The sequence below is a fragment of the Sarcophilus harrisii genome, chromosome 4 (assembly GCF_902635505.1).
Source record: "Sarcophilus harrisii chromosome 4, mSarHar1.11, whole genome shotgun sequence".
In the NCBI taxonomy this organism is placed as follows: domain Eukaryota; kingdom Metazoa; phylum Chordata; class Mammalia; order Dasyuromorphia; family Dasyuridae; genus Sarcophilus; species Sarcophilus harrisii.
The window spans coordinates 6,944,435-6,971,200 of record NC_045429.1 but is presented as its reverse complement, the minus strand read 5'-3'; positions in this window follow the sequence as shown (position 1 = coordinate 6,971,200).

Here is a 26,766-nt window from a genome sequence, read left to right as displayed (position 1 = left end):
ACAAACTACTCCTATGTCTTTTCCAAGAAAATCTCCAACAGGGTGATGGAGAATTAGATGTGACTGAAAAACGACTGAACAACAAGAAGTGCATGATACTGGTGAAAGTTAGAAGGTTCAAAGGGAAAGAAGATGGATAGAAAAAATGGAAAAAGATAGCTTCTAAGACACCTTTGACTGATGACGTCATGTCTGATGTATGTGAAACACTTTGCCAGCCTTAAGTGTTATAACATGTTAACTCTCATTATGATGAAGTGATATGATCATTTGTTTTTGTTATTTTTCTCCCGCCTAAATTGTTTTTAAAGTTCCTTTTGGCCAAAGGATTTCCATAAATTCTAAGATCATAGATTTAGGGCTGGGATTTGAATCTACCTCCTGACAGTCTGAGGATTCATTTTGCTCTTACCTAGTAGCTCTCCGTCATCTTGTATCTTATGGTTTTACTCTCATAGAATGTCATTCTCAGACAGTAATTCTCAGACAGTTTCAGTTCTTACCCAACTGACCTTGCTGTCCCCTCCCCAGACACTCTCTCTAGAGCTTCCCATTCCCAAATAACAAGGCTGAGCTTGGAGGATCAGGCAGTAAGATAATTGTAAGTTGATGAATGAACATGTTCTGTTGTACTTTCCTGGTCCCACCAAGCTGGCAAGTAAGCTAGATTTTAGTAAGTACTTACTATGTGCCAAACACAGTGCTAGGAATGGAGAACACAGAAAAAGCAAAATAACAGCTGCCCTCAAGAAACCTATCATTTACCAGAGGAGAATCCATGTGCATCAATACTTCCATAGAAGATGACTACAGTGGGGATGGAAGATGACCTTGGGGATGAAGACGCAAACAGGGTGAAGAGGCAACAAAAACCTCTTAGAGAAAGTGACCTTTGATATGAGTCTTTAAGGATACCAGGAATTATTTGAAGTGGACACAAGAAGGGAAAACATTGTGACCATAGGGAATGGTGTGTGTGTGTAAGGTATAGCAGGAAGGGCAATGCAGAACTCCTCTGTAGAAGACACAGGAAAGAGGAGAAGAATAAAATATAAAAAGTCTGGAAATACAGAAGTAGGCCTGGGGATGGAGAGCTTTTAATACCAGAATTCTATTTGATAAGAGAGGTGGTAGGGAACCACTGGAGGCAGTGTGGGGTGATCAGACACAGGTCACACTTTGTCAACTGCATTGAGGATGGATTGGAATGGAAAGACACTTGAAGAAGAGGAACTAATCAGAAGGCTAGCACTGGGGAAACATCACTGGATGATAGGGGGTGTATTTGACAGATGGAGAAGTCTCCAACTTTGCTCGTTCTATTTTTTATTTGAGGATTTATGGTAAAACATTAACAAAAACTGAGCCAGATGAAAAGGCTGAGGGCTAGATGTTGCTCTCTCTTCCAGTGGAAGAATAATCCCTGGAAGCTTGAGCCATTTAGTTCATAGCCCTGGCTCTAGTTATGATACAATATACAAAATATAAAAATACAGGATTCCAGGGAAAGCAGGTCTGTTTAGAGTTCTTAAAATAGCAAAGAGATGACAGCATATCCAAGAGAGACTCACAAATTGTGTTTAAGAAAGTGACAAGCTAGGAAGGATATTAATGGTGGCCTTATCCCTTTCTGAGGAGCTAGGCTATCTGGTTGGTGAGTACCCAGAGAGGGAAGGTGCCCAATGCTACAGTTTAGTTGACTGTGGAGAGGGAGGGCCACCCAAGGGAAAACTTCCCACCACTTAAAGATGCTCAAAGGTGAAATGAGCTGCTTCGAGAGGGAGGTTGAGACCCTCTGTAGGTCTTTGAAGCAAGACTGAATGACCTATTGGCTGTACTGGCAGAAGGCATTCTTCATCAGATACAGGATATGTAATAGGTGATCATGAAGTCTCTTCTCTGGGATAATGGGATTCTTGAAAGCACTTAGCAGATTACTTAAGTAAATTGTGAAATCTCTATGAGCAAGACTGCCCAGCAGCATCTGTGCAGAGGCAAGGGAATGGACCAGATGACCTCAGAAGGCCTCTTTCTACTCTTTCCACTCTAGTCCTGTGCAGCTTCTGGCCACATTCTCTGTTACCACAGCAAGTGGCTGAGATGACTTGGGAGCAAGCTACAGCTAGAGCTCTGGAAACATTGCTCACTCTTCATCCCATAGGAAAATCCTCTGTTCCTTTTTTTTTCAGAATTTCACCATATTGATCGATTGAAGGAACTGGGTATTGTTAGCCTGGCAAAGAGAAGGTGGGAGGGGGGAATCTTTGACAAGAAGCCAACCTTGAGTACAAGAAGATCTGTCCTGTGGAGGAGGGAACAGATTTATTCTGTGCACTCAGAGAAAAGAATCAAGACCATGAGAGATAGTTGCAGAATGTAAGACTTAGGTAAATGCCAGGAAAAACCCAATCCAACTCAAAGAAAGCAAGTACCTCCCAATGGCTACTGTGCAAAGGTAGATGAGGTTGCTCCTAGAGTAATTCCCTTCCTGGGAAATCTTCAGGCAGAGACTGTGAGACATCTTTCTTTTTTAAAATTTTTTTTCTTTTTTCATTTTTTTTATTAAAGCTTTTTATTTTCAAAACACATGCATAGATAATTTTCAATATTCACTCTTGCAAACCCTGGTGTTCCAATTTTTTCCTCTTCCTTCCCCCACCCTCTCCCCTAGAGAGTAAGTAATCCAAACATGTGTAAATCTTCTATGCATATGTTCACATTTATCATGCTGCACAAGAAAAATAAGATCAAAAAGAAAGAAAATGAGAAAGAAAACAAAATGCAAGCAAACAACAATAAAAAGGTGAAAATACCATGTTTGATCCATACTCAGCAGGACATCCTTCAAACTTGTAACACGAGGGATGCTTTTCCTACCCACGTTGGACTGAATGATTGCTGAGCGCCCTTCTAATTCTGAAAATCATTGATCCTGTCATGATACCCTTTATTTTCTCACTCAAACCCATGGGAAAATGTTATGACCCTTATTAAGTGTTTCTTGACTGACTGACTAATTACCTCAGTAATCAAGGTGTTGCGTTAGACCATCCTTTCCCAAATTTATGATCCTAATGAGTGTATTTTGAGTCATTTTGTTGTTTCTGATGGTCATAAGAGTCTTTTAAGTTTTGTTTTGTTTTAACCAAGGAAAGAAAATTTAAATTTAATAGTAAGATTATACTGGCTGAGTGGTAGAAAGCTGTTCTTAGTAAGAAAAAGGCTTAGGTTGAAGTCTTGTCTTTAAAACACATAGTCTGTATGACCCTGGACAACTCAGGCATCTTCTCAATACTCTTTACCAGTGGTTCTCAAAGTATGGTCTAGAGAATCTTGGGGATCTCTGAAATCCTTTTAGAGGGTCTACACATTCAAAAATAGTTTTTATTTCCAATATGCTAAATGTCTATAAATATAATCCAGATAAACAAAAACACTTTGGAGAGATCCTCAATGATTTTTAATAGGATAAAGATACGAAAACAAAAGTTTGAGAACCACTGCTCTATACAATTTTGTGAGGCACTGGGTTGTAGAAAAGGTATTGCCCTTCACAGTAGAGGAAGTTTTAGTACTGGGGTCTTCCCTCTACCAGCAAAATCATAGGTTCCATCACTATCATTCTCTCTAAAAAGTCATAGGTATTTGAAAAATCATAATCTTCTTCTAAAAATTAGTCTGAGAACTTAGTGTCTCAGAGTCATAAACCATATTTACATCCCTCAGAAGGCCTATGTCTTTTTAAAAAAAAATAATAGATTTTTTTTCAAAATATATGCAAAGATAGTTTTTAACATTCACCCTTACAAAATTTTGTATTCCAGATTTTTCTCCCTTTCTTCCCATTTTCCCCCTCCTCTAGATAGCAAGTAGTCCCATATAGGTTAAACATGTGCAATTCTTTGAAATATATTTCTACATTTATCATGCTGCACAAGGAAAAATCAGATCAAAAGGGAAAAAAATAAGAAAGAAAAAAAAGCAAGCAAACAAAAACCAAAAATGGTGAAAACACTGTTGTGATCCACATTCAGTTCCCTCTGGATACAGATGACTCTCCATCACAACTCTATTGGAATTGGCCTGAATCATCTCAGGCCACGTCCATCAGAATTGATCACCGTATAATATTGTTGTTACTGTGTACAATGATTTCCTGGTTCTGCTCATTTCACTTAGCATCAGCTCCTGTAAGTCTCTCCAGGCCTCTCTAAAATCATCCTGCTGATCATTTCTTATAGATAATTAATATTCCATAACATTCATAAACCATAATTTGTCTATCCAGTGGATGATGGGCATCCGCTCAGTTTCCAGTTCCTAGCCACTACATAAAGGGCTGCCACAAACATTTTTGCACATTGGGTCCCTTTCCGTCCTTTAAGATCTCTTTGGGATATAAGCCAGTAGAGACACTGATGGATCAAAGGGCATGCTCAATCTGATAGCCCTTTGGACACCATTCCAAATTATTCTCCAGCAGACCTATGTCTTTCTAAACCAAAGCTTCTTAGACTGTGGGTTGAAACCCCAAATGGGATCATGAAGCGAATGTGGGGGCACAAAGAGTGTTACAGCAATAAAATATTCACCAAGATTTAATTCTTTATGTAAAAATAAACAAATATATCTTTCTCATAAGTATGCAAATTTGTTTTCATTTTTAATAACTAGTAAAATATATGTATGCTGAAGAATTGTTTTAAAATAAATATCTTGATAATTTATTATCAGTAAATATTTGATTTTTATACCTTTTTTATATACCTATATACCTGGGGTTGCATAAAACCTTGTTGGTCAAAAAAGGGTCATGAATAGAAAAAGTTTAAGAAGCCCTGGTTTCCCAAGCAGGTGCCCTACTGAAAAACTGTCATGTGAATTCAGCTTTCAAAAAGAAATAATTCTGGTCTCAGAGCACTTTTTGTGCTCATTCACAATGATTTTTCTATTTTTTCCTGAATTTTAGAGAGCCTGCATTTACCTGAATAACTAAAGCACTTATCTTTCCCTATCTTTCATGCTCTAGTTATAAGCCAAATGGAAGCTACTCTCAGAGAAAAAGGGAACAGAAAGAAAGTGTAATTTTTGTCTTAAATTAATAGTTAACATTAGTAATTTTACAGCCAGAGCAAGCCTGACAAACTGACCTGAATTGCTTAAATTGTAAAGAACTCAGTTGGAGCCTTTAAGGCATGGAGTTCAGAATAAATGGCCTTTTATCAGCCTTAAGTATTCTCAAATCCTTTAAAAAATGGGTTTGAACTTTTGGGCCAGACTATAGGATTGAGAACGATACATTTTATATTTTAGTTTCAAAGGAGATTTAGAGTTTTGGCCATCACAGTGAAGTACACAGGGCCTGAAATCAGCATTTGACGGTTTTATGAGGGAAATTAACCAGGTTTTCATCAATTAATGGCACCAGCATGGGAATTAACCAGAGCCAGAAAGGCAAGAGTGTCATGGAGCCTCTTCCCGAGAGTTTCCCCTTTTCTCACATCCATGACTTTGTAGAATCAAACATGGCACCTTGTGAAGAAAACATCATTCCATAATTTATACATAGTGCAAATAGAATGAAAACTCATCTAAACAAGATGAAATGATGAAACAAATGAACAATTGAACAATGTCCAAGACATTGAAAGTCAATGGTCATGATGATCCTCCTCTGGCCCTGTGTACCTATGGCACTCTCACCTCTGAACCTTTCCTCAGACGGATCCCGTAACTACAAAGCCTTTCCTACCCTTTTGCTGTTAAATTCCTAGGCACCCATTAAAGCTTAGCTCAGTGCAAAATCTAGTGGAAATAACATCGAAGGCTGAGTGAGATTGGAATCCCTGCTCTGCTGCTTGCTCCCCTTGTGACAGTAGCAGGCTCATTATTGAGTCTTTCTGACCTCAGATTCCCCATCTGGGAAATGAAGGAGTTTGGCTGGGGGGCTACTAATGCATTTTCCAGTTATAAATTTGTGCATTTCCTTGAGGGAAGTCTCCTTGACCTATTCCTGTTGATAGGAATCTTTCCCCTCAGATCTCCCATGACAGTCTATTTTAACCTTTTAAATGCTCCAGTCATGTAGTGTTGAGTTATGGCTGCCTGTGTTGGACTCTGATCAACCCACCAGACCCTAGAGAGCTGGAAGGTCAACTCAAGTTGGAACTGTTTCATTCTTTTACCTTGTATCCTCGGTCCCAAAAGTTGTGTTTAATAAATGTGGGTTGCCTAAAGGAGGAATTGTGAATTTAAAAAAAAAATATATATTTTTGTATTGACTTAAGTGTATTTTTTACTCCCAGTAGAAAGTTACTTAGGCAATGAAATGGCAAAGAGGAGAGAATGCTGGACCTGGAATCAGCAAGACCTGAGTGAGCTTATTCACTGAGCCATCCTGGACAATCACTTAATCTCTCCCAGCCTCACTTTTCCCATCTCTAAAATGGAGATAATACCAGTACCCACCTCGTTTCAAAGCACTTTGCCAACCTTATGGTATTGTCTGTGCTGCCTGTTGTATCTCTTGGAAGTTAGGGACTGGTTTTCATTATGGTCTTTGGACTCCCAGTGCTTAGCAGAACCCTTTGTCCAGAGCAGGCACCAAACAAAAGCTTAGTGAGGGGGACTCTGCTTTGCTTTTCCTCAAGCAGCCAGCAGGGCCCCTTAAGAATGTTGGGTTGATGACCATGCCTTTAGCATCAACACTATTTTATAAAAAAAAATTCCTGGCTTTTTCAAAGTCTTCATTTAGATCAACTTCCCATTAATTATCTTCAACTTTTCCAAAGTCTTGTGAAATAGATTTATAGTCACGGAATATTGGAACAGAACTTAGAGATTATATATCCAGACCTTATTTTTCACAGTGAAGAAAACAGGATCCACAACCAATTATTATTACATAATTGAATCCCATAGGAAATGCAAACCATGAGTAAGAATTCCTGAGCTCCAGGCAGACTCTGTGAGGAGTGGGGGATTGCAACCTGACAGTTTGTTCTGGGTTCAGTTATGCCATGGCCCAAAGAGTGGAACTGCCTCCTGTCCCCTTCCCAGTCAGAGAAGTCAGCACCCTCGAATATGGGCCCTGAGATGGGGCTGCTCCAGCTCACTCACCAGAATGGCTCTTAAACTGTGTGTGGATTCACACTCGTGGATTCTTGGGACTTTATCCCTCACTCTTTGGCACTCCCAGCCCGGGAAATTCCACTCCTTTACCTAGAATTATTGCAAAGAATGAATGAATAAATGGGCCTAGGATAAAGTCTATTTCTCAGGGGCCACATGGTCTCACAGGGAAGAAGGCCACAAGCCTTTCTTCTTCTGGCATCATCTCAATGGCTGCCACTGAAAGAAGCCAAGTAAAGGGAAGGAGGTGGAGTGGTTCCATATTGTTCTTCATGTGAAAGAGTTACTGTCAAGCAAGTGATAGCACTCATGACAGATATTCATTATATTTAAAAAGTGCTGATCCATCCACTAAATCAGGATGTAGCACATCAACTCTTTGGATCCTAGGGTTCCCTCCCTGCTTCCATTGCCTTGAAATTCTGCTGTCTTTATTTACTATTTTTAATGAATGTACTGTATTATTTGCCCTGATAAAACAGTGAACACCTTGAGAGCCCACACTGCTTCCCATTTGTCTATACACTCAGTGCCCAGGATAGAGGCTGGCACATAGTAAATACTTAATAAATGCTTGCAGATTGTGAGTTCCTTGAGGACAGGGATTGTCCCCTTTGTTCCTGGCACACAGTAGGTGCTTAATAAATGTATATTGATTAGACTTTGGGAATTTCTGTAGCCCCAGTCCCCACTTAGTGACCTCTGCATCTCAGTTTAGTCATCTGTAAAATGAATGGGTTGAATTACATGACCTCTATGATCCTGTTCTTGTGACAAATTTTCTGATTAGGGTTGAGTCAAACTCTTCTCTAGTGCCTCTTGTGGCATGGAGGGGAGCCTGCATTCTCAAAGTCATGGAAGCCAACTACAATCTCTGCCAGGTCCTCCTAAATTAAAAAGGCTACAGCCATGAACAGTCCAACAAAGCACTCTGTGCCTCTCTCAGGAGCATCGGCCTACTCCTGCTTAGAAAAAAGCATTATGAATATGAAAATGGGTTAAGAGATCCATAAATTTTACAAGGCAAATCTACTCTCTAAGCTGCTATTACCCTGAAATGACATTTTTTTTGAGTCAAGTATTGGTGCCTTTTGTTAAATGCAGAGATTCCAAATGGATGCCTGGGGAGAATTTTAATGGAATGCATAATTGCTTCCTCTCACAGTCAGCGAAAGACTAGTTAACATAATTCAAATATACATATTCCACGTACATAATTCATGAATACATTTATTTGCCAATCTCTAATGTGGGTTTAATTTTTTCCCCTTGAGGCTAGATCATTTCTCATGTCCCCTCATCCCTTGTTACTATACCATTATTAGACCCTGATGTCATCACTAACATGATGGATATTTTTTTCCTGCTAGAAATTATAAAGTTTACCCAGAAGATTTAAGTTTATGCAACTTGACAAGTTGATGAAATGTTTTAGCCACAGAAACAATGTTCTGGGAGTGTTGTGATGAATGAGTTCAAGACTTCTTTCTATTTTGGGGCTTCTCTGCCATCTTCCAAACAATATTTGACCTTTAGTCATCAAGCTTCCTGGATGAGCCAAGAATATGATGTGGAGGCATCTCTCCAATAGAATAACCTATCATGGGAGAGGGGCCATTTCCTGTTACTAGAGGCCTTTAAGAAGAGAAAAGTTTGTCAGATATGATGTAGAAGGGATTCATGGATCAAGCAGGACTTTGGAATATGGGACTTCTTGTATTTTTTTCATTTCTGCCAATGTCTACGTGAGCAAAGAGAAATAGAACAGAGGCACTTCACTTAGAAAGGGGATCTTAGCCAGGTGGGAGGATGTTTGGGTAGAACTTTGAGAGGGTCTGTGAACTTGAATGAGAAAAAAAATACATCTTTATTTTCATTAACTTTTAATTGAAATTTAGCATTTCCTTCAATTATTTCAAATCAGTATTAGGAGAATAGTCCCATAGACTTAATAAGACTTCTAAAGGCATCCATGAAAACACAAAAGGATTAGGAATCTCTCACCTTGAATCATGGACATCAGAGCTAGAAGAAATCTTGGAAATCATCTTGTCTGACCCCTTTAAGGATCCTGACCCCAGGGAGTTTAGGCTCAAAATAAACTTTATTCTTATTATCCTAATCCTGAGTCTATATATCACACACCTGGAAACAACATATTGCCGTATACCTAATATATCTGGATACAATTTCTCAAATTGTATATATAATTCCCTGAGAGTTTGATTCTGACTTTTCATCAGAGATTGAAGATGATCCTGGGTTCTTAGAGATTATGTTACCAATATGTGGTCTCAGGCAATGTTTCAGCAAGTTGGAAGGGTTTGGGGCACAAACTAGGTGACGGAATATGTATCTGCTCTCTGAGGAGCAGAGGGGATAAAATTTGGAGAGACTAATCAATTACCAGAAGTTTGATCATGAAGGGATGAGATTTTCAGCTCCATCTCCTGAAGCCTGTTTAAAAAGAAGTGTGTGTGTGTGTGTGTGTGTGTGTGTGTGTGTGTGTGTGTTGTGGGGGATGTTTAGAGAGTAAGGGGAGGACTTGAGAAAGGTTCTCAATCATCATCAGTTACAATGGATTACTCAGACCATTGTGGGCTCAGATCAAATCATCCTTTAAATGAAAACCACCTTCAGGTAAAAGGCAGTCTGGGAAAGGAAAGGCAGGTAAAAGCCAGTGACCAGGAGTTGAGAAACAGAAGTCCCTTGGGCTGGGTGTGGTTTTTGCTTCCCATTCATTTCTCTCTGGAGTGACCTTAACCAGACTTCCTGATTACCAGTAAAAGGGAGGATGGGGGTGGTGAGAGACCCCTTGTAGCCTAGAAGCACTATTTAATGGAAAGTGGTTGAATGTCCATCCCAGAAACTGAGTCAGACTTCCCAAGTTTATCGGGAGGTTATGTGTCGTGCTCTGGGTCATTGAAACAGTCTTTTGGCAAAAGGAGGAGTGTTCTGAAATAAGTCTGTCTGTTAATGGCTCCCCATCTAATTGATGAGGATGACACTCGGTGACTTGGATGAGTGGGAGGAAGGAATGTTCCCTCCCTTCCAGTGCAGATGAGGGAGAGAATCTCAGTCTCTTTTGATGCTGGGCCCAGTTGGTCTGGGAGCAGGGCTGGATGCTGGCTCATCTGTAGGGACTGAATGGGCCTATAAAAGGCCCCGAGGAGGAATTAGAGGCAAAATATGTTAATTGAAAAAACTAGAGTCTGAGGAGCAAGAGCAGAAGCAAAGTTCTGCAACAATCAGCAGATAGCAGATCATTGCTTGGCAGCATCCCCGAACAGCAAAGGGCTGCTATCAGTAGGCAATCAATAATGTTCCACTGCCAGAACGATTCTCCAGCCTGGAGTCCCATCAGAGCTCACAAATCATCCCCCAAGGATTGCCAAGTGGGTGCTCGGGGCAGGGCTTTATTCTTTTAGTTTTATTTGCAATAATACAACTATAGCAAGAAATGGAATAATAGAGGTCAGGGACTTTCAGAGGAAAATGTCTCCATGAAGTCATGGGATAATCAAATTACTTGCTTGGAGCTCCTAGAGAGGGGGATGTCTTTCTACTCCCCTGGGCCCCAGGCACCACCCCTGTAACTTTCCTGGCCAGGACCCCTCTCGGGCCACCACTTCCCCAATTGGCAGCTTCCCCCATTAGAAGGAAAGTTTCTTAAGGCTAGAGATGATGTTTGCTTCTGTCTTTGTATCATCTCCAGTTCAGCAAGGCTTAGCAAATAATATGAGCTTGACAAATGCTTTCTTTATTCATTCCTAAATGAGTAACACACTCAGTGTTTCTCAAAGGCCCCTTGCTTCTTCAAACAGATTTTCTTGGGGAGTGAGGGTGCAAATGGAGAAGAACATGGCATCTGTGAGAAGGTTGGAACCAGCATGTTATAAACCAGGGGTTATAAAAGGAGGTTAAGGAATATTAGAGCAACCCAGACCTGGGTATGGGGGGGTGGAAGTGGGATTATGGGCCATTCGATGAGCAAGAGTGAGAGATAGTCGATGGACAACCAGAATGATCCACTGGTATAGAGGCAGCATCAGGAGAATGAGAATCTCCCCCTCCTCCATTGAGCAGACTCTCTGTGATGGAGGTCAAAGACATGGCCAGGAATCTCATAGTGTAATTGGAGGTAAAGGGAGAGTACAGGGAGTGCTGGAGAGAATCCACATGTCAGGGAGACCACAAATCTATTAGCACACCAATACAGTATGTATTGTCCTATTCTTTTGTAAAGATAGAACCTGCCATCTTTATGTTTGATCTCCATTTTTTTGGCATGGTGGTCCAGGATCATGTAGCTAATAAGGGCCAAGAATCCAAGGTCAGATTTGAACTCAGGTCCTCTTGACTCTGGAGCCTCTACTCTATCCATTGTGCCTTCTAACTGCCTCCTTGCCTCTTTTTGTAATCAAACAATTCTTATTTTCCCTTCTTTCTCAATGAATCCACAAGGCCTCCCATGGGCCAGATAGGGAGCTGGGGCTGGGGACATCAAGAAAGGCAAAAATGGCTCTCCTTTAAAAAACTGACCTTCGAAAGAGGGAGGCCACATGTCCATGAATAGACTGAGTAAATGTAAAGTAATCTTCAAAGGGAAGGGTCCAACATGGGATGGAAGTGGGGGAGACCCAAAGCTTTCCCAAAGTCAGAAATTTTGAGTTAAATCTTGAGCAAAAACAATGAAGCTCAAAGGCTGAGGTGAGAGGAGAGAAGATGCACATAGGGGACAGCTAGTATAAAGCTCAGAGGGAGGAGATGATGGAGGATCATGTGAGAGGAATCTTAAGGAGGTTGGGTTTGTGTGAGCACAGTAGGGGGCAAGTATAGAGGAACAGATGTCTGAGAAGATTGGCTGGGAAGAGGCTGAAATGCTGGACAGGGGAATTGATATTTACATTTGGAGTTAATAGCAAACCACTGGGCTTTATTGAGGGGTGTATGACATGATCAAACCTGTGAGTTAGGAAAATCACTTAGTGGTGGAGAGAATGGGCTGGGGTGGGGAAGAGACCGAGGCAGGCAGACTGTCCCCACCCCAGAAGCTTTGGCAATAGTCCAGGTGTGAGGTACGGGAGAATCTGAGCCATAATGGAGCCAGAGTCAGCAAGGAAAGGGCGTATTCTAGAGACATTGTGGACAATGAAACACCAAGGGTTGGCGTTTGATCCATGGATCAGATGTGGGGTGAATGTCTGTGAGGGGTCACTGTGAAGGTTGGGAGCCTTCGTAATTGGAAGGACAATGGGATCCTCAAGTGGGACGTTGGGAGAAGGGAAGGTTTTGAGGACAGATGGAGAATTCTGTTTGACAGAATGCTCAGGATAGGAGGGGATCTGTCAGAAGTTCATAATTCATAGGCCAATAGGGTGAATTATTGCAGGAAAATTGAAAAGAAGGATGATTGCCTCATTAGGCCATGCAGTCAGACGATAATCCACAGTGTTGGCTCAGCGGTCTATCTGTCTAGTTGTACATATCTATAGTACATACACAAATGACACTATATGAAGCTAGGTAGAGGTGTACGTGGCAGATACTGCAAATGGACAATGGAGGGGGAAGCCCAGAATTAAAAGAGAGGCAAGACCTTAGATCTAGAAGGGGCTTGACCACGGAGATAGTGGTAGAAGGAGGGGCTGGACCCAGAAGTGCCATTGAGGTATTCTCCTGGTGTTGTTGGATTGCACTGAATCATGGAGCATTTCCAAAGAGTTCTAAGTGAAGATTGCTCAGAGGAGAAGTGGCAGGAACCTGAGGGGGTTGGGGGTTATAGTTAGAAGATTAGATTCCACATGTGACAAATTAAGAATTATTCTGAGTTGCTTTGGTGCAGAAGAAGCATCAGAGGAAACCTGTGGTAGGAGCTTGTCTGAGATAGTGATAAGAAAAGGTAAAACTGATAGCACCTGGTGGGGACCTTGTCCCAGGAGACTGAAGAAATGATGGCATTGGGGCAGCTGGGTGGTGCAGTGGATAGAGCACCAGCCCTGAAGTCAAGAGGGCCTGAGTTCAAATCTGACCATGGATACCTAACACTTTTTAGTGTGATCCTGGGCAAGTCACTTAACCCCAATTACCTCAGGCAAAAAGAAAGAAAGAAAGAAAGAAAGAATGCTATGTAGTGACAACTACCTCAAACAGCTTGGCCAAGGTCCTTGGCTTCCTTTTAAGGGTCAGGGAGATAAATCTGGAAGGTTTGACATTTGTCAATGATATCAAGCATCCTACATCCATTGCCAAGTGCCAGTCAATGCCCCTTCTCCCCATCCACCTTCTCAGCTCCTTAAGGCCAGGGACCATGTCTGATATTTCAAATAGATACCAAAATAGTCTCCCTAAAGAACAAATCAGATCACATCATTTCTTTCCTCAAGAATTTTTGATGACTCCCTATTACTACAGGATAAAATGCAGATTCCTTAAGCTTGCATTTAAAACCCTCCATAATTTGGCTTTCTCAACTTATTTTTTATATTAGTTTTAATTTACACACTGAATGTTATTGATCTTACCCTTCCCTCTCATCTCCTGTTTTTTCATGTGTTTATGTATTATATATATATCCTGTTCTATACCATCTACAAGGCAATGTAAGCTTCCAAGGGCGGAGAATGCTTTTCATTGCAGTCCTTATTTCCTTTGTTCCCAGTTTATAGTTTTGAACATAGTAGATCCTTAGTCAGTACTTGTCAAATTGGATTATTCCTTCTTCTGTGTCAAGCCCGAGCCCTGTACTTGGGGGCTACTAAGATACTGTTGCTTTTAATTGTGAGATATTTGAGCATCCCTTAGTCCCATATCATCAATTGCTTTTTGGATATTTTGGATATTTCAAGCTGGATGTCCTGTAGATATCTTCAATTCATCATGTTCAAAACTGAAGCAGTATTTTTGTCTCTCAAAGCCACCGATCTTCCAAATTTCCCTCCTGCTGTCAAGGATAGCACTGGTCTTCCTGTCACTGAGGTGTAAACCTCAAGTGTTTTTCATAATTCCTCATTCTCACTCGCCCAATTTAGCCAATCAGTTGTCAAAAACACGATTTCTTTTTCCACAACATTTACTTTCTATTTTCCCTTCTGTCTTGCACAGAGCTACAATTCCACTTCAGACCCTTGTCACTTCCCAACTGAACTAGTCTAGTAGCCAACCAGTTGGTCTCACTTCCTAAAAGTTCTCTCAGTTCCAATTTATCTGTCACACTGTTACCAAGGAATGTAATTTGTTTTTACTAAATCAAAACATCAGTAACATTTTCACTTCCCATCCCAATGAAAGGACACATTTTTGTATCAAAGTCATTTCCTCACCAATTGTTCACAGAGTGGAGCTAATGGTTTCTACTAAGTCAATTAGACAAGAAATTGTAGAGGAGAGCCACAAAAAATTCAGGAGTGAAAATGGATTTCTAATGAGATTTGTTAGCATTCAGTCACTGCCGGATTGTCAACGAGCAAGGTTATTTCAGTTTCATTTAGTTCAGGTTCTGCTAATGAATGCTTCCTATTGATTTAAATAAAACCAACATTTCCAAAATACATATTTCTCCTAAATGGTCTCAGCTAGTTCATAAACTAATCTGTAGAGCTTGACTTCTTTCTGGTCTCTTGTTAGTCAAGGCTTCTCATTTTCTCAGTAGGAGAGGAACCTGCCTCCCATTATTAGCTCCGTATCATGGACAGAGTTTCCTCAGATTAGATTGGGAAGAGACCTCAGCATCCATCTAGTCCAGTTTCTCTATTTCACAAATGATGAAACAGTAACCTAGAAATGGAGAAATGATTTGCCCAATGCTGCCTGGTCCATGGTTGTAAGCCAGTGATGCTAGGGTTAGGATGAAGTGACCTGCAATTTTATGAAAACCAAGGCCTAACTAGGACTGGGGTGTGGAATTGTGGAATCAAAATACTTACAAAAAATACTTACAAAACACCTACTATGTGCCAAACATTTGGACTATAATGACAATAACTAGCCGCTAGTACTTGTATGACAATATAAGGTTTGCAAAGTGTTTTAAAATGTTAGCTCATTTTATCATCATAACAACCCTGAGATATCAACATAGTTGAAGAAACTGAGGCAGGCAGAGGTTAAGTGACTTGTCCAGGAAGGGCAAACTAGGACAGCTAGGGAATTTGTGACTAAATTTGAATTCAAGAATTTCTGACTTTGAGTTGAGTGCTCTATATACTGTGGTACTTTCTAGCTAGCTCTGTGAAAGTCTCTGACTTCAAAGAGCTTATTTTGTACAATGGGAACAAAAATAACATCTGTCTTCCAGGGCTGTTGGGAAAAGCAGATGAGATAACGTGGGTTAAGTGCTTTGCAAGCTTTGGAGAAAAATATAAACACTACATCTTATTATCGGAGAAAGACAACACCGGATTTGGAATCAGAAGCATCCTGGTTTTTCTATTTGGGAGCTGTTCCATCTAAGGCAGGTCATTTCCTTCTCTCTGGAATTTAATTTCTTCTCATGTAATAAGAAGAGATTGGACGAAACAACTCTTTCCACCTCTGGAATCTGTTTGGGGCAAGATCTACCCAGAAATGGACAGTCCCTGAGAAAAGCCTTAGCCAAACATTGGACCTCATCTTGATCACATCTGAGATGATACCAGGTAGATGGATACACTGTCCAGAATTAATGACAGAATGTTTGTAGACTTATTTAAAGTATATAAAGGGCTTTTCTCACACAAATATTCACAAGCAGATGGGTAGAATATCCAATTTTGACACCATATTTTAGAAAAAGCCTAGTTCCATTTTAAATAGAGTAATCACTGGGTTGAAAAGACTGGAAAACATGGACGTATTTCAAGGTTTAGCTTCATGTGTGAGTAAATGAGATGTAGGGGCACTCCTATAAACATATAAAGATGTTCTAGTTCCAACGGACTCATAAGACCTCTGTTCCTGGCTTCTAGTTATGTTTAAGCCAGACCTGAACAGTTTATATTTGAGGAGATGAATAGTCTAATTGGCTCCTAAGCAAGAAGAGCTGGTGATTCAGTGGACTTGTTGAGAGAGGAGAGAGTTTTTAGCTGGATCTCTTAGACCCAGTTGGAATTATATGATTCCAGTTGAAGGATTGGAAAAGTGAACCTTACTGCTTTTCCCCATATGAAGGAAGGACTCAGACAGGTTGTACTAGGGGTCTCTGGCTTCTTTTCTTCTTCTTGTATTTGTCCTTTTGATTTTTTCTGATCTTAGGTGAACAAATATCCCATGATATACCTGAGAGTGGCAACAATCTTGAGAGGTACAAAAGATCTGAAGGTCTGGTAACATAGTAATTATAGTGTTCCTGGACCAACAGTAACTGATAGACAAAAGCTTCTGTATCAGTGAAGCCGGCCCCTGGGAAGATTAATCAAAGCTTGGCTGTTTGATTGGACAGTGTCCAGATGAGGTGAAATGTAAAATGAGTTATTAGCAGTTTGGCAAATTGTCTTCTAGCCTAATGATATTTAACTATTAGCCTCCCAGCTGAGTGAAATCATGGTCATAATTTGAGTTATTGAATTTTGTTAATTCTTTTGATGTAATTCTCTGTTTGGAATTTTTTTCTAAGTATGAATTAATGATATATCCCATGCCTGGTTTATAATATATCTTGAGCCTATTCCCCCCTTCATATTACTATAGTTATAGTAAAAAGCTATTAACATAATTAGCAAAATCTCTAGAATAAAAGGGAGAGGGTTTGTTAATGAGCTGAGTATAAAGGATGTGGAGTCTGGTCCCCAAAATGAGACTGCTCCAATACTGAGTCCATCTAGTACATGTAGAAATGACTAAATACAGATAAAAGTGGAGGGGCAAGTGCCCTGAGCCTCGTGGGCTCAGCTGAGCAGTGTCTCAAGGCTGGACTAGAAAAGACAGAGAGCATCATAGATGTTTGAGAATATAAAGGATTATCACGTGGAAGAGAGATTAGATTTGTTATGTTTGACCCCCAAACAGTCAAAGTAGAAACATTGGATAGAAGTGGCCAAGAAACAAACTTAGGTTTAATATAAATAAAACCTTTCTGATCACTAGGGCTATTTAAAAATGGAGGAGGATTCTGGAAGCTTGTGGATTTCCTTTCCCTCTAAGTTGAAACCAGTGAATACTTGTCATCACTATCATAGATTGGAGCAGTCATCATTAGGGAGAGTTGGGAGAGCTGACCACTGAGCTCCCAATAACTTCCATGTTCTTTGATTCCAGTTCATGCTTGATTGATGCCTTATGCAGGCTCCTGGAAATCTTCCCCTACAATTAAGAGAATTCCAAGCTGCATAGGCAAGCTCCACAGAGCTTGTTATGCTACCCACACTCCTTGTTTTTCAAAAGGAAAATTCAAGTTGATCTGTTTTTGAATTTAGGAAACATCTATTTTCTAGTAGGCAATTAAGCTAGAGCATGAAGAAGAAAATCAATTCTTTTTTTTTCATGTTCATTGGAGCCAGGACTGATAGATCTGATTATTCCAGTTTTATTTTCAGGAGGAAAATTATAGAGATTATAGAGTTAGAAGGAAGCAGACACCATGTAGTCTAATTCTCACTTTATATAGGAGAAAACTGAGGCCTCAAGTATTCAATTGACTTACCAAGGTCAAGAAGGTCTGGTCATCTGACTTCAAATTCAACGTTCTCTTCATTATAGAACATTTTCTTCTTTGGGAAGTCATAGACCTCTGTAAGAGAAGGCCTTATGAAATATAGATGAATTTTACATACATGCACACATGTATTTGTGTCTAATGGTAGCATCTTTAGGGCAAGGGGGAAGGGTAGAAAAGAAAAAAAAAGAAATTGGTATGATAATTTTGTGTATATTTGAAAGGAATAGCAAGATGTGCATAGTAGATTATTTTTTATGTGCAATCCTCTTTTATTGTACTATATTATGAAAATGCTTGTTTTATTCCAAAAATTAAAAATAAAATAAATTTAAAAAGACACACAGGGGGCTAGCCTGATCATCACCAAATCGTTAATAACAAACCTTTTATGGAAGCTCAGGATTTTATTAACATTATTAATATAATTAACATTAAAAGCTATGTATGCAATCAGATCATATTTCATACTTGGGAAATATGATTTCTAAAGGGAAATATATTTAAGTTATAGCCTTTGGCTCATGTATGGGGCAGGAATTTACTTTCTGAACAGCTAGGTGGTGCAGTCAATAGAGTACTGGATTTAGGGACAGGAAGACTCCTCTTTATAAATTCAGATTTGGCCTCAGACACTTACTAGCTATGTGACGCTGACAAAGTCAACCCTGAGTTTGCCTCAGTTTTTTCATCTGTAAAATGAGTTGAAGAAAGAAATAATAAACCATTTCAGCATCTTTACCAAGAAAATCCCAACTGGTATCACAAAGTGTTGGACACAACTGAAAGTAATTAAAATATCAACGAACAAACAAACAAATAAATAAAAAAAATTCTATTTACAAAAGATATTCTAAAAGGCACAAAACTCATAGCATCCATTGACAGACTTAAAGCAAGATTCAGTAACAACTTCTGACACAGTGAATAGAGCATCGGGTTTGCATTCCTAAAGATATGAGATCAAATCTAGCCTCTCTTTAAAACCACACCTCTCTGTTTTTGTGGTTTTTAAGCCAGATGTCATCCTCAATTCTTCATTCCCTCATTGCAGTAAATCCAGCCAATGGCCTAGCCCTACAAATTCTATTATCACTCTTCTCACATCCACCTCTTTCTGGCACATAGCCACAACTCTAGTCTAATTCCTCATCACTTTCTACCTAGACTATTTCAATAGCCACTTGATTAATCTCCTTGACTCCAGTGATCCCCTACTAATCTATCTTCCACACAACCATTAGATTATAAATTCCTTGAGAGTACAGACTGTTTCTTTTTCTTATTTGTATCCTTGATGCTTGGCACACAGTGAGTAATAAATTAGTGTTTCTTGATCCAAACTGAATGAATTTAGATGCCATATTGATGATCCTGTAGCATAGATCTTTGCCTGCTACCCCTCTGCTCATGGACTTTCAGTGGATGCTTAAAGGTCATTCTTAGACATTTCAAGTCCTTCATTGTCTGGTTCCACCCAGTCTGTTCAGACTGATCACATATACTCCTCGTCATGGACTGTATGCTTGAATAATGTAGCCAAGCTATCCTACTTGCTTCTAATCCCAGCACTTCATCTCCTATCTCAAGCCTTTTCAGATTATACCCTATTCTTTGCTTCCAATTCATAATCCTTAGCTTCCGTCAAATCCACATTATGTTCTGCCTCCTGTAGGACCCCTTTCTCATTATTCTCCCCACCCCAAATTACCTTGTAATAATTCTATATTCATTCTATGTATACTTGTTGACAATATTCTCTTTTTGCCCCATCCTTACAATGTAATGTCCTTGAGGAAAGGAAGCAATTCATTTTCATCGTTCAGTCTCAGTACCTAGGACAGCACTTCCCATAGAATAGGTGCTTAATAAGTGTTTTATTTAATTAGGATTGTTTCATTCTTTACATTTCTCACCCACATTGACTCTTGATTCCCTAATATCTTTGAAAATAATTCCAAATCCATCAGAAAATATATTTTCACCCTGAAGTTCTGCAACTCATGATCTAATTGGTGATACCATCCAGCACCATTGTTTCAATGAAAATCCCAGCCATTCATGCTCATTTCACTCCTGGCTCTATTCTAGACTTTTATGTGTTGTCTTCTTTTGTTAGAATTTACACTCGTTAAAGGCAGGGATTGTCTTTCTTTTGCACGCATTTATATCCCTAATACTTAACACAGTGCCTGGTATATACAGTAAGAATATACTAAATGCTTTCTTTGTTTCCACTTCTCTCCTTCTTCTTCTCTTCTCTCTTCCCTGCCCTTAGAACATAAAGGATGCTTGTTGATCGACAGATGGTATTGCTGGCAATATGACTGAGTTACTTGAGGTACGGAGGGGCAGAAGTGAACTCAGCTCTGTGATGATTCAGAGAAGCTGTTCTGGACATACACTGGCTATACTACCCTCATTATTGCTCCCACCATGGTGTTATATACTGCTGTGTCCATGAACCACCTCGACCAGCACCCATCCCTGTTATAGCACCACAGTGTACCAACTGCCAATGCATAAATCCTAAACCAACTGGAGCCAAATGACTCAGCTTCCTCTGCTTCCTCCTACCCCTCAGGATCTTCTGATGCCAAATAACAGAGCTCACCACATCTACTGACTCTCTTACAAATTCTAAAGCCTTCTCCTCCAAGTCTGATTCACTAACCATGAACACATCTCCAAGTATCCTTCAATAATCCCCTTGGAATTGCAATGAGAGTTCCCTGCAGCTGCTCCCTGACTGATGAGAGCCTCTTTCTATTCTAATGGTAACACCTGCACCTCTCTTCCTTCCCTGTTCAGCCCCTTAGCTTCCCAATTTCCTGACACTAGCAGACAGATGGGACAGTGAGTGGGGAAGAAATGGCTGATCTGTGCAGGCTGGGCAATTAGATAAAGCTTCAGAGAGCAGATAGAACTTTGTGTGGATTTTGCCTGGAGAAAGAAAGAGAGTGCTGAGGATAAAGAATAAAGATGCTCAGAATATAACAAACATGGCACAAAATGGGGAAGAAGGGGCAAGGTTGTAAAAGGTCAAGTCAGAGCTGGAATCAAGCAAGAGCTGAGTTTGAATCCTGCCACAGACTCTTATTGACTGTGTGACCCTAGGCACTATGAATAATAATGAACATCTAGCCAGTATTCGAAGTTTTGCCATTTAATGTCTCTGGACCTCCGTTTCCTCGCATGTAAAAAGAAAGAATTGAATTTGATGGACTCTAAGATACTTTCTACTTCTGACTCTCATTTGTGATTTACTTGGGAAATGACTTGACCATTTGGTCTGGAGCAGAGGGGTCTGTGGGAAATTCTCAAAAATTCTCATTGGCTGGAGACTTCCCTAAGATGATAGCCAACTAAGTCTATGCCTGCCATGTGACTCTTATCCATGAAACCTTAAAAGCCGCTCTCCCAAGGTGTTGAAGGCTTTCTTTTCTTTTCCCCAATCTTAAAAGGACAAACAGAAAACTGGGGCCATCTGCTTGTCCTCTTTCATTATTCAGTTAGTCAGTCCACAAGCATTTATTTAGTGCACACTTATGTGTCAGGCACTGTGCTAAGTGCTAGGGATACAAGAGAGGCAAAACCAGTCTTGATCTTTAAAGAGTTTCTACACTAAGGTAAGGCATGAGATCAACCCTTTTTTTTTCTTCCCATTATACAATTCCTAAATGATGTCCCAATGTCCTTTGCTTTTTCTCTTCCCTGTTCCTCATTAGTAATATGTACTAATTTATTCATATTCACCACCACCATGGCTCTCTCCATCATTCTTTGTGTGATCCTCATCTTTAGTTTTTCAGGGGGTACATCTCGTGGTCACATACAAGCAAAAAATGCTTGTGTTGAAGTGATAGACTGTTACTTTCACAGAAAACACAGGACCAATAAAAGAGCTCTTTTCTGAGTCCATCCTGCTATCTTTATCCCTTTAAAATTTTGGGTTCTGGGGGCAGCTAGATTACACAGCAGATAGAGTGCCTGCCCTGAATTCAGAAAGACCTGAGTTCAAATCTAGTCTTAGACACTCAACTCTTCCTAGCTGTGTGACTCTTAGCAAGTCATTTAACCCCAGTTTCTTTCCCCCAAAAATGCTGGGTATAGATAATTTGGAATCTTAAATTTTTGATCCTGATTAATGTGTTGTTGGACAAGCTCTATAATGTGTCCATTTAAATGAATGCCCAAATATGGACAATAGACATTTCCCCAGCCATTTGGTTTTCCTTTTATGGATGTTAAAGGCAAAATCCTTTGAATGATTACAGATCTCTTACAGGAATCTCTGAGATGTTCTAGAGCTTGTTGAAATCAGCTTAATGTGACCTGAAAACAGGAACATCTAGATAGAGGACTTCACCATCCATAAATTTCCTTTTTAAGGGGAAAGGATTTTTGTGTGCCAAAATGTAACACATTGCTACATTACAAGCACATCTGCTTTTTGGTAGTGGCAAGGCACTGGAAACCGAGTGGATGCCCATCAGTTGGAGAATGGCTGAATAAGTGACGGGATATGAATGTTATGGAATATTATTCTTCTATAAGATCAGCAGGATGATTTCAGAGAGATCTGGAGAGACTTAATGAATGGATCTAAGTGAAATGAGCAGAACCAGGAGATCATTATACACGGCAACAATAAGATTATATGATGATCACTTCTGATGGACCTGGCTCTCTTCAAAGTGATTCAGGCCAGCTCCAATGGTTTTGTGATCAAGAGAATGATCTATATCCAGAGAGTGGACTGTGGGGACTGAGTGTGGATCACAATATAATATTTTCATTTTTTGTTGTTCTTTGCTTGCATTTTTTCTCATTTTTTCTTTTGGATCTGACTTATTGTTCAGCAAGATGATTGTGGAAATATATGTGGAAGAATTGTACGTGTATAATATATTGGAATACTTGCTCTCTGGGGAAGGGGGTTGGGGGAAGGAAGGGAGAAAAAACCTAGAACACATGGTTTTGTGAGGGTGAATGTTAAAAATTATCTATTCATATGTTTTGAAAATAAAGAGTTAAATAAAAATAATTTTAGAAAGTTAGAAAGAGAAAAAAGAATATTCTTCTTCATAGGTGAAACTTTCTTTTGTAATAAATTTGTAATGATATGTGACTGAGATAAAAAATACCAAAAATAAAAAAAGTTCTTCTTTTAGCCCAAATTCTACAATGGATCTCCTTCCTTACATTGGCAAATATCTTTGGTCACAATACATCTCCCTGTTTTTATGTCTTGTCTTATGTTTATGGCAAGAAGGTTACTGAACTGGGTTATTTCTGTTATTACAACCTCTAAGGAACTTAAATATTTATCTTCAAGTATGAATAGTTGTATGTATGTTGTGAATCATCCTACAAGGAGCATTTTGTTCTACTGAATCAAATACTTTTTTCATAATAATAAAAAGAACATGAGGTCTTATATTTTTTATTTCTTTCCATTACCTAGGAGATAGTTTTTTCTCTTGTTGAATATTGCTTACAAAAATCTGTTCTACGCTAATGTCCTCTTCAAGGATGCTCTTGAATCACACATAGACCATTCTTGAGTAGGTATATGTCAGTAGTTCTTGAAGTTTCTTGGTCACTTTGGGGGCCATTGGAACAAATTGTTCTCATCAGCCATTCTACCAGTGGTAATCTTTACATGTTTGGGTAACCCCCCCAACTCACCAGAGGGTTTTAGACCCCTTGGTTCCCCAAAACCTGGGTTAGCCCATCTACTGAAATACTTTACTAGGATGTGACTTCTTGGCGCCACAGGTGAAAAGTAGGTGGATCAGGTGGACCCCAAAGGTGGAAAGCAGTCCTGTAAAAGGCCCAGCAGTTCTCACCCCAGAGGAACTAGTCTTCCCAGAACACACCTTAACCACCCCCTTCCCCCCATATTCACATTAGGCATTTAATACATGTTAGCAGGATGAAAGCTTTTACTTTTACAAGAGAATAGATTATTTTGTTTGTCTTGTCAAGAGAATAATGGAGAATGTGGCAAATTCTGTGTACCTTAAAGTACTGGTGCTAGTTATTATTATTGGCCCCCAAAAATCTGAACCCCAAAACTTGAAAACCAAACCTGAACATGATGATCAAATAATAAATCAAATAAAGATCAAATAAATATATAGAGAATACAAAGTGATATGGACAGATAGGGTCAGAGAGGGGGAGGGACTGGGCTCCCCCTCCTTGATGAGTTTCAAGGCATGTAATAAAGGAGGGTTTCCTTTTGTGGATTGATGGGTTGGATTGTTGTTCAGCTCTTCTACAATTCTTGAATTCTGTGATTCTATGATTAATAATCTGGGGGATCATAATGGTGTGTGTGTGTGTAACATTTAAAGTGATCTGGAAACTCCAGGAGATAGAGATGAGCAGGAAATGCAGGTGGGGATGGGGCTGATGGGAGCCAGCAACTTTTTTAAAAGCATAGAGGTGGCAGATGTTGTAGTTTGTATGGGAGACCTGATGTTTCTCATATAGGAAATAGTATTTGTCCAGTTTGTGTCCTGCTGTACAAAGAGGAGAAATATGAAATAAGCACATTTTATCCGAGAGCTGTGGGGCTTGAACTTCCTAGTCAGGATTCTTTCACACTCTTAAAAATGACTGAAAACCTCAAAGAGCTTTTGTTTATATGAATTATATCTATTGGAACTTATCATTTTAGAAGTTTAAACTGATACATTTAAAGAATATTTACTTATTTAAAATGACAACAATGACCCATCACATTAACATAAGGACATGTTTATGAAAAACAGCTTTATTTTCCAAAACAAACAAAGAAAAATCCAGTTCAGTGGAAGTAGTAGTAGTGTGTGCCACGTATTTGCCAATCCCTCTCATGTCTGACTTGATAGAAGACAGCTGGATTCTCCTTTCTGCTTCTGTATTAAATCTGTCAGGATACGGTGTTGTTTTGATTGAAGTATATGAAGAATATCTAGCTAACCTAGAAAGGGAGGAATATTTTAATGGCAAAGAATAGCTTAGTATTATTATGAAAATAATTTTTATCTCTTGGACACCAAGAAAGGTCCTAGATCAGTCCTTTGGACTGGATCTAGTCCTTTGAGAAGGACTCTCTTGGATGCATAAGAGACACACCCCAGAACTTCTTACTTTGGGCATATTCATTGGCTAGACACTGGTTTTGAACACAATCACACAGAGACATCTAGAAGTAGTAAAGTATGCACTGGACATGCATGAGGAACACTCAAGTTCCACTCCAGTGTCAGACACTTGCAGCTATGTGATCCAAAAGAAATCACTCAGGTTCTTTGGGACTTTTTGACATTTTTTTTTGTGCTAAGGCAACTGGAGTTGTGACTTGCCCAGAGTCACACAGCTAGGAAGTGTTGTGTCTGAGGCCAGATTTGAACTCAGGTCCTCCTGACTTCAGGGCTGGTGCTCTATCCATTGCACTATCTAGCTCCCCCACTTTTTGTAATCTTAATTATAAAATGAGAGGGCTTGGCTTGCAGGGCAAGTGGGTGGCTCTGTGAATAGAGTACCAGTGCCAGTCTTGGAGTCAGGATGGAACTGAGTTAAAATCTAGTCTCAGATCCTTGCCAGTTGTGTGAACTTGGGCTGGTCACTTTCCCCTGTTTGCCTCAGTTTCCTCATCTGTAAAGTGAGTTGGAGAAGGAAATGGCAAGCCATTCTAGTATCTTTGAAAAAAGCACAGTGTCACTGGCTAGAAGAATAAATACTGGGGAGTAAAATATAAGAAGAATAAAAAGACAGGAAGGCTTTGAATCCCAACTCAACAACAACAAAAAGACTTATAGACTTCTTTTCCAATTTTAAATCTATGCTCCTATGACTTGATGGGTATATATGCTACCACAAAAAAAAGTCTGAAAGAAAAATAAACTTTTGAGAAAAGATAAGTTTGATCCTAGATTTAAAAAAAATCTTTTTTCCCTCAGGTAATATATTTCTCAACCTAGTGATGGAGTTCCCAAGATACTTGCTCAATATTTCTCCAGACAGGTCAAGCCATCAGACAGGATTAGCATTATGGGAACTGACAGCCAGGGGAATAATCCAAAAAAAATGTCATCAGCAGCACAAGAAGGGTGCCACTGAGCTTGAGGGCATGATGAATAGCTGCAATAACATTTAGGGTTGATATCATTCAATCCCAAAATAGGAGTAGCCAGCTCCAAGTCCAGTTTTCTCTCCCCTCCACCAGGCTGTCTTCTGAGGTAATATTAAGGTTATATGGAAGAAACATCGCACAGGAATTAGAAGATTGATAGTTAACCAGCAAATATCCCACAGAACATAGGAGAGATGCTCTTGGCTAATGCACAGCTGTCTGAGCATCCCAGCAGAAGGGAGAGGGAGGAGAGAGCAATCCCCCGCATTGCTGAGAGAGACCACTGACTGTGGCAGAAACTGTATATCGCAAGCTTTGCCATCTTCTCTTGTTGAAAAGTGACAGAGGAGGAGTCAACTGTTCTGTCACTTTTCATGCTTCCCCCAACACACACACACACACAAGATACACACACACACACACACACACACACACACACACACACACAAGATACACACACACACTAGGAGATAGTGCTTGAGCCATCTGGATGTATTTGTTTCCTTTAATCAATTCCAGTGGATATTCCCATCCTCTGTAGGAACCCAGCTGGCTTTTCCCTTTCAGTGGCCACTAGAAAAATCCAATCTTTCCTTTGCATCCCATGAGAATGTGAAGAATACAGGTCTACCCAAATTTGGAGGCAAGAAGAGAGAGATCTCAGATTTGGAAGTGTTATACACTGTGTAGTTTGGCAGGACATTTGGGAGCACGTAACTGGCCAGCTCATAGTGGGATAAGCCCTACAGAATCCTGAAGGAACTTCTCCTTTTTCTGCTTTCCATTATTCATATCTTGATTATGTGTGTGACTAAGGAAAAAACTCTTTCAGAGCCTCAGCTTCTTCATCTATAAAGTGGAAATAGGATTGAGTAAT